Source organism: Sorex araneus, chromosome X (assembly GCF_027595985.1).
Source record: "Sorex araneus isolate mSorAra2 chromosome X, mSorAra2.pri, whole genome shotgun sequence".
Lineage (NCBI taxonomy): Eukaryota > Metazoa > Chordata > Mammalia > Eulipotyphla > Soricidae > Sorex > Sorex araneus.
The window spans coordinates 16,855,844-16,869,324 of NC_073313.1; positions in this window are offsets into that span (position 1 = coordinate 16,855,844).

Consider the following 13,481-nt stretch of genomic DNA (forward strand, 5'->3'; position numbering starts at 1 on the left):
GGTCGCTCGCGGCGGCTGTGGCGGAGGTGGGGGGGTGTGGGGGAAGGGGAAACGGGGGGGGCGGGGAGCGTGCCGCCGCTGAGCCGGGCCTTCTCTGTGCGCCAGAGGAAAATGGTTTCTAGTCTCGAGAGATTTCTCTGCCCTCAGTGTCTCCCCGATAATCACGGGCACGGCCATTCTGTGCACCCCGAAAGGCCTTTCCCGGGCCGCGGTGGGCTGGGAGGGGGGGACAAGGCCGCGAGTGCTTTGCGATCGCCGGCGCAGCCAGCCCTCCCCGGTGGGCGCCGCCGACGGCCCGAGCTCCCTCGATGCCATTTTCATTTGTTCGCATAGTCAGGGCCTTTAAAACGATGATTTGCGGCCTCGTCCTGCAGGAGGTTTTTGTCCCTGCCTTGGTTTTCTTGTTCCAGCCCTGGGCCCTGCTGAGTCATTCTTGTCACCCACGGGGGGGAGGGGGTTGGTTCCCAGGGAGACCCCCTCGTGAAGCCAGCGAAGCTGGGGCGAGCTGCCCCGAGCTGCGCGAGTCTGAAAGGGCCGATTTGCCTGGGCCCCGCGCTGCCTGGCAACTCGCTAGCCTCTGAGCCGTGCGTGGGAGTTGGAGAGCGCCGGCTGCGAGACGGAGGACGCGGAAAAAGGGGGGCCGGGCTGGGAGGGGGGAGGTGGTCGAGATGCAGAATTGCAGAGAAACGCAGCTTCCCGCGCCAAAAAATAAATTAGCCCACCGCAAACACCACCACGACCACAAAAGCAACCCACCCCGCACCCCCCACTCTATTTTCCAATTGCCTTCGTGCAACCGATGGGGTGGCTCTCCAAAGAAATCCTGCTGAGATGGCCCAGAATGCAAACCCAGACATGACACGAGTAGGTGGCAGAACTAGCCATACAACCTTATATAAAAATTTACCCTTTGGTGCCGACTTTTCGATACAATTCATTATTATAACGCTTTCTCCCTGGGTGTCAGGCCCAGGAATCTTGTTAGCCAGCGACTAAGGCGGCGGAGGGGGAAGGGGAGGGGGCGCTGAGGAGAGGAAAGGGGGTTAAACAATACAGCAGCCCTCACACGTTGTTCTAGAACACACTGTTTTCTGCCAGGGCCCAGATCGCCAATATTTTATAATTTGGGGGACAAGTACTCAATTCTGTCTCGTTCTGGCGAGAAAGCAGTACTAGATAAAATGGATGAACCTGGCTGTATTCCATTAAAAGTTTTCATAGACGGCGCAATTGGAACTTAACGTGATTTTCCCATGTCACAATATTATGTTGTTCCCCCCCTCCCCCAGCCACTTCAAAGTGGAAAAGTCATTCTTGGTTCGTGGACCATACAAAAATAGGCAGCCGGCTGGATTTAGCCCGAAGACTGCAGTTTGCCCACCTTTGTTCTAGAATAATTGTGTCTCACAGTTCTGCTTGAAAGGGCACAGCAAGAGAAGGCTTGGCAGACAATTTCCAGTCTCCCTTTAATATATTTTTCTTTTTTTCCCTCATTAGTAGGCATGATTTCCAAAGCCCGTGAAATGTTTAAAAGGTTGCAAGAAACAAAATTTTTTTTGTAGTGCTACGGCTTTAAAATCCTGATCTCGGCTCTCTCACAGGATCAGAGAAGGAAGTATGAGCAGATATGTTGGGAATTTATGAAAATATTCCAGCACTGTCATACACTTAATCCCAAAGTATCATGTGCAGCGTATTTCGTTAGCTTTGGATTTTTTGGTGTTTGTTAAACTGAATCTGTGAATTCTGTTTTTCTAAGCTTTTTTTTTTTTTAGGTCCTTTCCCAGTCAGGCACTTTTTTTTTTTTGGCATTAAAAATGTAGATCAGTTTTCTCTCGAATTGCTTAAGTGTTCAGTTTTGGGTTTTGTGTCTCACCCCAGGCTTCTTAGCTCAGTCTCCGGTCTCCAGCACCTGCGGGCTGGGGGTGGCCATGTGGGGACGGGGTGGGGGTGGGGGCGGCCCTGCTCTCCAAGGCAGGACCTTGATCTCCCTCAAAGTTGCTCTGGACTTAACCACTGCTTTCTCCGCGTCCAGTCAGTGCCTTCCAAGCTAGTCCCCGGGCTGCAAACTGGAGCAAGTGATACCGGAGCTGGTTGCTCTCTGCTTGGGGCCTTGCTCTCTGGGCTGTCATTTCCCTTCTGAGAGCTCGCAGAGGGCCCTCTGCAGATGGCCCCGCTCCTGGAGATGCAGGCGCTTCAGCTCAGGCCAGTGTATTCATTGCATGATCCCGCTTAGTCAACAACTTGCAGTTTGACAAACACAGAGGCCAGGATATGTTTGAGCCCTTTTAGTCCATCCTCGACTCTCCCTGATAAAAAAGCAACACTCCCTCATCCAGCCCACAAGGACTCGCTTTCTGTCGCCTTTCCTCTATTTTCTTAGAGCCTTCGGCACCATCTGCCAGGCGTTTTTCCCATAGGCTTTTTCCTGTACAGAAGGCTCTAAATGGAGGGCAGGTTCTTGCTCTAGCCTTAGCTCCCGGATCAGTGCTTACCAGGAGAGAAAGCAGGGGCAGAGAATGGAGACATTACTTGCCAGTCACCACACTTATTAGTCTTCGAGTTAGAATTTAAGTTCAAGAGCCAGAGCGTTAGTACAACGGGTAGGGCGTTTGCCTTGCAAACAGCTGACAGGGGGGTTGCTCTTGGGGCATCCCTTATGCTCCCCAGAGCACCGCCAGGAGTGATTCCTGAGTGCAGAGCAGCAGTAAGCACCGAGCACCACCAAGTGTGGCCCCCAAACAACCAAACAAAACGAAAAAGAATTTCAATTGAGCTGGTCATAGCAAGACAGCAGAAGTCATGAGGGCTTGTGGTAAAATGAATTGTTTACCAGGAGGAAATAATAGCCAGACGCAGCTGCCTCTTGGTCCTGTGTTCCTTTAGCAATCTTGTCTGGGTTCATTGTTGTTGTGTTGTTGTGTTGTTGTTGTCGGGGTGGATTCATTCAGAAATATTTTCTGGTACCTGCAGTGTGCCTAGTGAGGTTCTGAGAACTACAAATACCTGGAATGAACAAGACATACAGACTTTCTGCTCTTGTATACATTCCTTTCTTGTTTGTTTTTCTTACTGAAAAAGCAAAGCTCGTTGGAAAAGTCAGAACAACAGAGCAGAAGGAGAAGCAGAGAAAAATTTGGCAACTTTGATTCTTGCCAAGTTGTTTTAATTCAGTTCATTAGAAGTGAAAGAAAATACAACAACATTAATAATTGCTGTCTCTTGGTTACTGATCATGCTTTTTCTGGTTATTGTTTTGTGCTGGCGCACACTGGCGCTAGGGACAGAATTGCATGCACTCCAGCCCCGTGAGCCTCCTCCCTGACTCCTTAGTTGTTTTTTTGTTGTTGTTGTTGTTATATTGTTTCGTTTTTGAGGGAGAGGCACACCTTGCGATGCTCCAAGTTTACTCCCGGCTGTGTGCTTAGGGATCTCTCAGAAGACCAAACCTGGTGCTGGGAATTAAACACAGGTCAGCCAAGTGCAAGGTCTTCATCTACTGTAACAGACCTATGGGTCTCTCTGGCCCGCACTCTACTTTGTAAACTTGTATTTTGTTTTCATTTATTGTGGTGATACAGGTAAAATGGAGAATTGTTTTGTATTTATAAATGAGTTGATACTTAACCAGCAATTGGGGTCTCCTGGCAGCTGTCGTAAAGGCCAGCATGCCCCATTGTGCTAGCTGTTAATGTAATGTAAAGTAATTCATAATGTTAAACCCCACCTTGGTGACAGCAAGTAAAGGAAGTGACCTAGACCAGAATCCCTGGAGCTTAGGCAGACTCACTGGGGCATAATAACTAAATATTTGTCAAAGACTATTCAATGGGAACCTCCTCTGGGCCAGTCCCAGTCCCTTGCAGTGATAAGGCTACACCTTCTTTTCGGAAAACTGCTCTGAGCATTCCACCCCAAGGGCACTGTTCTTTGATTAAAACATTGAGTTTACAAAGGCATTGTAATTCACAGCTAGAGACCTTTTAGCCATTGCTTGTCTAAAGTTTGTCGTATTAGACAGATGGCCATTATCCATTCTTCCGCCTCCAAAAGATAGCCTGCTGATTCCTTCTTGAAATTGCTCCCAGTTTCCTTGGGCTGGATCTGCCTTCCACACTCGGGAAGGCGGTTCACTCTGCAGGCCTTGAGTCACACCCTTCCTCCTCCAATCCCCTGACTCCAGGTGCCAGTCAAAGGTTTCTACTTTGAAGCTCTCACCCGAGCCTCTGGTTTCCTTGGTCCTTTCCAAACAGTCGCCTTTGATTCTCTCTCTAAGCATCTCTTATTTTACCCCGAGATTCCCTTTTTCTTTGCTTGAGTCTGTTGTTGGTCACTTCCAACCCAAGAAACTGCTATTTACCAACTCCTGAATCTAACCACAGATTCTCCCAAATAAGGAACATTACCCTTGCTGTTAGGGAAGAAATAAAGAAGATACTAAAATTATTTTTAAATGTTGTTTGTAGTAGTATAAAAGCTACATAGGAAAAACAGAACGCCATGCTAAGTATTTCCAGTGGAGTGGGTACAGGGAATTGGGTGTGTTCATGTTAAAAAGGCTAACAGAGGGGACATTGAATTTACCCAGAGTTTTGTCACTGATCCTGTATCCCTTGGACTGATATTCATCACTGCCCAAACTGCTATGTGCACTCTAACGGCTGGGGGAGCAAAAGGAAAGAAGGTGAACAACTGGGAATTTGCGGGGGAAAAAATACTTTGCAGAGTCGGCCTTCGTATCACAGAACAGAGTTGAAAGGGTTAGTGGAGAGCTGCTGCATTTATCTTACTGTAGAGGTAAATAACCTCAACAGAAGCGTGCTTTGCTCTTATAAAAGATTAGTAATGGTTTTTGAAAATAGAATTCCTTCGTAAATTGGAACTTTCCAATCTATCGGTGACTGAATGTAAATGATATCATTAGTGTGCGTGCTCAAAGACCTAGGGGCACAAATTGCAAACCTGTACCATGTTCTCTGGCCCTTGGTGATAGCATACGGATGTATCAGTTGGAAAAATTTGCCTCCTAATACATATTTATGAGGTACAGGAGGTATACAGCAAGATTGTTATGTTTGATTATTACAAAGAGGAAACAAGCATTGCTATAAAGCTATCAGACATCAAAGACCTGTCATTTACAAATTCCTATTGGAAATTGCTTTTCAAAATATGTTAGAAGAAAATACAGAGAAACGTATTCCTAAAAAAAAATTTCATAATCTCAATTAAGAAAAATTGCATATGCTTCAACTATGGATTGAGTAACAGATTTTATTTGGAAAAATTGTAAAATTCCCAGTGTGCTGAGATTAATTATTAAAATGGAAAAATTTTATACTGGTAGTGAAACAAGTTGTTGAAAAATGCATTTATAAGTGTTTATGGCAGCTTTATTTAAATTTTTTAATTGAATCTCTTTGTGGGGGGCGACACCCGGAGGTGCTCAGGGACTCTTCCTGGCTCTGAGCTCAGTGGTGACCCCTGGCATTACTCAGGGGACCACATGTGGCTCACCGCCACCAGGGCAGCATGCAAGCCAGCAAGTGCCTAACCTCCTATACTGGTTCTCTGGCCCCATAGCAGCTTCATTTGTAAAGCTCAAAATGAATCAGCCCAGATGTCCTGTAATTGGCAAATAGTTCAACTGACATATACAAATGCCACAGATGCTACTCAGCAATGTAAAGGGAGATATGCGGCGGGGGGACCATACCTGGTAGTGTTCAGGGGCTACCTCTGGCTCTGCACTCAGTGATGATCCCTGACTCAGATCAAAACAACAACAATGAGATATCATCTCATACCACAGAGACTGGCACACATCCAAAAGAGCAAAAGCAAATGGTGTTGGCGTGGATGTTGGGAGAAGGGGATTCTCCTTCACTGCAAGTGGGAATGCCGACTGGTTTAGCCATTTTGGAAAGCAATATGGACATTTCTCAAAAAAATAAAATAGAAATTGGGGGCTGGAGTGATAGCACAGCAGGTAGGGCATTTGCCTTGCATGTGGCCGACCCAGGTTTGATTCCCAGCATCCCATATGGTCCCCCAAGCACTGCCAGAGTAATTCCTGACTGCATGAGCCAGGAATAACCCCTGTGCATCGCCAGGTGTGACCCAAAGAGAAAAAAAAACCCTAGAAATTGAGCTTCCCTTTGACCCAGCAATACCACTTCTGGGAATATATACTAGAGATGAAAAAAATACAGTAGAAATGATATCTGCATGTGTATGTTTATTGCAGCACTATTTACGATAGCTAGAATCTGGAAAAAAATCCAAGTGCCCACGAACAGATGAAACTTTGGTATGTATACACAATGAAATACTATGCAGCTGTTAGATGAAATCATGAAATTTGCATATAAGTGGTTCAACATGGAAAGTATCTTGCTGAGTGAAATGAGTCAGAGAGAGAGGGACAGACATAGAAGGACTGCACTCATTTGTGAAATATAAAGTAACAGAATGGGAGACTTAGCACCCAAGGATAATAGAGATAAAGGCCAGGAGGATCACTCCATGGCTTGGAAGTTGGTCTTACATGCTGGAGGGAAAGGCAGCTGGGATAGAGAAGGGACCACTAAGTGAATGATGCTTGGAGGGCTCGCTCAGGATGGGAGATGTGTGCTGAAAGTAGACTATAGGCAAAACAGGATGGCCGCTTACTACCTGTATTGCAAACCATAACACCCAAAAGGAGAAAGAGAGTAAAAGGGAATGTGTCTGCCACAGAAGGGGGTGGGTGGCGGGAGGGATACTGGGAACATTGGTGGTTGGAGAATGGGCACTAGTGGAGAGATGGGTACTCAATACCATTGTATGACTGAAATATAATCACAAAAGTTTGTAAGTCTGTTACTATTTCATGGTGATTCATTAAAAAAATAAATTAAAAAAATTTTTTTAAAAAAAGAATGATCCCTGACTGCTTAGAGAACCATATGCAATGCCGGTGATCCAACTTTGGCTGGACGCACGCAAGGCAAGGACTTTACCGCCTGTGCTATCTCTCTGTCCTATTTTCAGTTTGCTTATTTTGAGGTCTCACCTGGCTGTACCCAGGGCTTACTCTTGGATCTGCATTCGGGGATCACTCCTGGTGGGATGCAGCGAACCATATGTTTTGCCACGGATTGAACCCAAGTCAGTAGCATGCAAAGCAAGTGCCTTACCTTCTATATTATCTCTCTGGGCCCTGTACTATTTTTGTACTATTTGAAAAGTATTTCTTCATTTGCAACATTGCAATATTGATGTAGGCAGGCAGGCAGATAGGAAAGGCCGCCTCCCAAGGCAACGGCAGTAAATTTCCCGGAAAGTAATAGCCCCTGAGTTCTCGGAGAACTGGTACCAGTCTGTAACAGACCCTGCAGCAGAGATAGAGACCAATTAAGGACCTGAATGAGATTCATCCGAAACTTCAAAGCTGTTCTTTTGACACCTGACCAACCCCTGGACAGAAGCTCTTGAAGAAACAAAAGGCCAGGAAAGGAATTTCAAAGAAGACTATCACCACTCCCTTGGTAACCTTAGCAACAGACTTTTTTTTTCTTTTTGGGTCACACCCACCGATGCACAGGAGTTATTCCAGGCTCATGCACTCAGGAATCACTTTTGGCTGTGCTCAGGGGACCCTATGGGATGCTGGGACTCGAACCCGAGTCGGTTGCGTGCTCCAGCCCCAGAAACGGACTTTGACCTAGGTAGAAGCCCCACGTGGGGGCAGGTTGGAGAAACCCTATAAAGGCCACCTTGAACAAAGGAAGAGTGAGCATATTGCTGCCTCAGGTCATATGCTGCTTGTGCTAACATGGCCAGGCACATGCGGTGCCCGAGCACATGTGTCACCCGCATCTCCCCTCTTGAGATGTGGACTTTCATGCCTAATGCTGGGGTGTGTGTAGGGGTCTCTCCGCCCTTGGAGAAGCCCGGGTTCTCTCTTGAGCACGTTACTCTCCACTCCCTCCCACTTTCTTTCCCTCCTTCCCTTCAAAACCTCCAATAAAAACTGTAATTTCACTGCCCGTCTACTCCTGAGATTCCTTTCTGCGAGGCAAGACAAGAACCCAGTAACCCTGGGTCCCAGGTGACAGAGGCAGGTTGGGAGAAAGTCTCTCTCCTCCCCGCTTCACACAAGCCACCTGTGAGGCCCATCAACATCAATATCACTCGAACTTTCGGATGTGCATCACTAGAAATCAACTTACTAGGGTGATAGTTCAGATGTCAGTAGTGATTGCCTTGCATGTGCAAGGTGCCGAATTCTATCCTCACACACTGCTGGTTGTGGCCCTAATGGTCCCCAAGAACCTATGGGACTGAGCACCTGACAGTGAGTCTGGCCCCACCCCTACCTCCCAGCACCACTGGATTGGCCCCTATTTTTTAAATGGGCAAACTATCTCAAGGGACTTCTCAACTTTTTTTTTCTATTTGGGTCATACCCGGCGATGCACAGGGGTTCCTCCTGGCTCTGCACTCAGGAATTACTCCTGGCTGTGCTCAGGGGACCATATGGGTGCTGGGAATCGAACCCGGGTCGGCCGCGTGCAAGGCAAACGCCCTCCTCACTGTGCTATACCTCCAGCCCCAGGAACTTCTCAACTTATAGATAGGGCCGGAGTGTTAGCACAGGGGTCAGCCCCACCAGTTCCATCCTCAGCACCCTGAGCACGAAGCCAGGAGTAATCCCTGAGCACAGCCAGGTGTGACACAACGCCCCCCCCCCCAAGGATAAATAGATGCTGGCCAGGGATGTGGTTTCATTGTAGGGCACGTGTCTCACATATGTCTGGCCCAGGTTCAACAGGTTCAACATCCCTCCCACCCCCAGCACTGCAAACAAAACAAAACAAGCCAGAAAAAAAGGTGTAATTTAATGAATAGTAGCATGCTGAGCTCTATGACACTGGCAGGTAGGCCGAGTTGCTGTGTGGGAACTCTGTTCTTGCTTCAGTGGTTCCGTAAGCCTAATATTGGTTCCAAAAATAGTCTGCTGATTAAAACAAACAAACAAAAAAGACTCAGTCCTCTCCAAACCTCAGTATCCTTATTCCAAAAGCAAGGCTCCATCTCAGAATGAAAAGTTATGTGCTTAAAAGAGGTGAGTAACACACAACATTAAAAAGAAAAAAAAAGTAGTTTTTCTGGGCTACCAACCTTACAGTAGACATTGAACAGTAGTGTACTTCTACACACACACACACACACACACACACACACACAGAAGAGATGGCTTTTTCCTTTTACATTTCCAGGTTTTCTGACAGGTTTTTTCTCCTTCCTACAGTGAGACTTTTACGGACTGCATCAAAAAATCAGCAACAAATAGACTCAGACAGATTACTCATTTTTTTTTAATTGAAGTATCAAAAGTTTTCTTTATTAAGTTTTTGGGACTATCTTTTATTACTTGGAGGGGCTTGGGTCACACCAGCTGTGCTCAGGGCTTGCTCCTGGCTCTGTGCTCAGGGCTGGCTCTTAGTACTGCTCTATGAGACGCCAGAGATCATACTTACCTTGTATGCAAGGTAAGTAAGTGCCTCAGCTTCAAAACGCTCATGGGGGAACGGGGGCTGGAGCAATAGCTCAGCGGGGAGGGCATTTGCCTGCACGCAGCCAACCCAGGTTCGATTCCCAGCACCCCAGCATCCCATTTGGTCCCCTGAGCACTGCCAGGAGTAATTCCTGAGTGCAGAGCCAGGAGTAACCCCTGTGCATCGCCGGGTGTGACCCAAAAAGAAAAAAAAACAACCAAAAACACTCATCAGCCCCTGGGTAATCTTTGAAATAAAACTTTAGGGAAGAGGGGCCGGAGCGATAGCACAGCGGGTAGGGCATTAGCCTTGCACGCGGCCGACCTGGGTTCGATCCCCGGCATCCCATATGGTCCTCCAAGCACCGCCAGGAGTAATTCCTGAGTGCAAAGCCAGGAGTAACCCCTGAGCATCGCTGGGTGTGACCCAAAAAGAAAAAAAAAACTTTAGGGAAGAGGCCAGAAGTGATAGCACAGCGGGTAGTACACTTGCCTTGCACACAGCCCACCTAGGTTTGATCCCCGCCAACCCATTATGGGCCACTGAGCTCTGCCAGAAGTGATCCCTAAGCGCAGTCAGGAGTCAGTCCTGAGAGACGTATGTCCTCAGGACTTTTGAGTGTGACCCAAAACCAAAAAAGAAACTTTAAGGAAAAACGTGTTTCTATGTCTCTATCAAGTATTTCCTGTTGATGTTAACTTGAAAACCATTTATTCTTTTACTTTTAACATTTTTAAATATTTTAAAACTTGTTCACAGTCATTTATTACTTTCAATATTTCAACACCAATCCCACCACCATTATTTTGAATTTTCCCACCACCACCCAAACCTGCCCCAAAGGCAGATGCTAAATAATTAATTTTGTATTGCTTATTATGAATAGTCGACTAAAATGATCCAGAAAGGTTTCCTTAGAGGAAAGTGTGTGAAAATTGTTGTATCTCACCTTGGAGCCATTAAGCTCCCGCATAAGAGATCACCAACATGTAGTTATGGTGAAAATCATTTTTATGTTCATCTCCAATTCTGGTTTCAGTGACCCTGAAAATGTACTGTTAAATCTTCTGACTTTTGGGAGAGACCATAATGATCATTTTAGTGAAATCCTTCAGTAACCTTGCCTTATAGCTCATTTCGTCTTAAGTGGACACAAAGATTTATGTAATTATGTAAAGACAATTGGTCATCTGGCCCTTCCTGTGCTATCCTGGAATGAAAGACATTCAGGGGCATCATGAACTAAATATAAACCAAGACTTTCACTGTCACTGGGCCGGGAGGAAGTATGACATTTATATAAACCATGTGTCCTATGTTCCCTATGGGTCGTTATAAATATTTGATAATGATATTTAATGAATCAAACTGAGTGAAGAAAGAGGTACAAGAGAAGTAGCTTGAAAAACACTAGCAACCATCTTAGTTAATGTACACCACGTGAGTGTTTAAATTGCATGCAAAGGGGCCGAAGATGCAAAGGTTGGGAGGGCACTTGCCTTGCATGCGGCTGACCTGGGTTTGATCTCCAGCACCCCAGATGCTTCCCCAAGCCCTGCCAGGAGTTAGTCCTGAATACCACGGGGGGGGGCTCCCCAACAAAAGTAAATGAATAGCAAACCATAAAAGCATGGAAAATTTTTTTTTTTTTTTTTTGCTTTTTGGGTCACACCCGGCGATGCACAGGGGTTACTCCTGGCTCTTGCACTCAGGAATTACCCCTGGCGGTGCTCAGGGGACCATATGGGATGCTGGGAATCGAACCCGAGTCGGCTGCGTGCAAGGCAAACGCCTACCCGCTGTGCTATCACTCCAGCCCCTGGAAAATCTAATTGAATCGTTTAATTCCTAAGAAGTCAGGAGAATTTGAATTAATGAAGCTCTGACGTTATTTTTTTTTATTTTTTAAAATTTATTTATTTTTGTATTTTTTAATGAATCACCATGAAATACAGTTACAGACTTACAAACTTTCGTGCTTATGTTTCAGCCATAGAATGATCGAGTACCCATCCCTCCACCAGTGCCTGTCCTCCACCACCCATGGTCCCAGCATCCCTCCACCACCCCACACCTCTGTGACAGGCACTTTCCTTTTTACTTTGTCACTCCTTTAGGGTGTTGTGGTTTACAATGCATGTATTAGGCGGCCATCACCTGACATTTTTATTTTAGGTTTTAGCATTTTTATTTCTAGGTTTTAGTATCATATCTTATAACATCATATTTTTAAAGTGACAATATTCATTGCCTAGACTCCAACAGGGGCCAGTTGCATGCAAGGCAAGTGCCTTACCACCTGTACTATCTCTCTGACCCTCAGGCCCTGGCTTTAAATTTTCATCACCATGAGCAATAGCACAGTGGGTAGGGCGTTTGCCTTGCACGCGGCCGACCCGGGTTCGATTCTCTGTCTCTGTTGGAGAGCCTGGCAAGCTACCGAGAGTATCCCGCCCGCACGGCAGAGCCTGGCAAGCTACCCGTGGTGTGCTCGATATTTCCCAAACAGTAACAACAAGTCTCACAATGGAGACGTTACTGGTGCCTGCTCGAGCAAATCGATGAAAAACGGGACAACAGTGCTACGGTGCTATGTGAATCAGTGTTTCTTTTGGGGGGAAGTAATTGTCAACACTAAATATTTTTGTTTGCATCATATTACTTATTCTATTTTTGTTGAAAAAAAAATAGGTTTTCCTGGTACTAGAGTGACGATACAGTAAGTAGGATGCTACCCTTGCGGGTAACCAACCCAGGTTTAATCCCTGGCACCCCATATGGTTCCCTGAGCTTGCCAGGAGTAAACCCTGAGCACCACCGTGTGTGGCCCCACAAAATAGGTTTTCCGTATTTACCATTTTGTTCCCACTATAAAAATGAGGCCTAAATATATGTATTTCTTTAGATTGCTTAATGCTATGGCTTTGAATTTTCTCTCGACTTCACCTACAGTAATATATACACTTTTTCTATCTTCCTGTGATACTGAAATAAATTTTCTCAGAAAATAGTACCTCTCCCTGCTAATTATAATACACTCTATAATCTATTCTACTGTGTTCTATTTCATTATAAAATGCTCGTCACAGCCCTCTAATTTGATTTCACTAATGAGCTAAGACTTACAGTTTTTAAAATGTGGTTTAGAGAGCTCCAGATGAAATGTGCAGTGAATAGACCAAATTATCACATGTAATGATAAAAAGAAAAATGCACTAAAAGCAGGCTTTTAACACTTTACTTCTCAATAGATATAAAAATTGAGATACAATAGACGTTATTTCTGGAGAGTGGATTTGAGAAACAGAACACTTTTCTCTTCCAAATTGTTTGAAAAACAATTTTGATGTGTCTAGCGTCCATAGCAAGCAAAAAACCCTATGTGACATGCCTACTCTCCCAAAGGAGTTGATGTCACACATTGTGAATATTGGTGCAGGGCCAGGGAGAGGCCCAAAGAGCTGGAGCACCTGCCTGGACGGGGTCGGGGACACAGGGTTCTGGTTTTGTGCATTTTCCCCCATTGCCCAGCCCAGGGTTGTCTGGTTTTGGTTTTTGTTTGTTTTTTGCTTTTTTGCTTTTTGGGACGCACAGGGCGATGCTCAGGGGTTACTCCTGGCTCTGCACTTAGGAATTACTCCTGGCGGTGCTCAGGGGACCCTATGGGATGCTGGGAATCAAATCCCAGTCAACCACATGCAAGGCAAACGCCCTACGCACTGTGCTATCGCTCCAGCCCCGGGTTGTCTGGTTTTGATCCCCAGAACCACATGGGCTCCTGAATGCTAGGGCTAGCCCTGGTGGCCACCAGCACCACTGCAGAGACCCCACAAAGCAGACAGCAAACACGGAGTGATTGGATTGAAAGGAAGAGGAAATCAACTGGTGGGCAGCCTGGTTTGGATCCCCACCAACGCCTGGACCCCCGAGCAGCCCTGG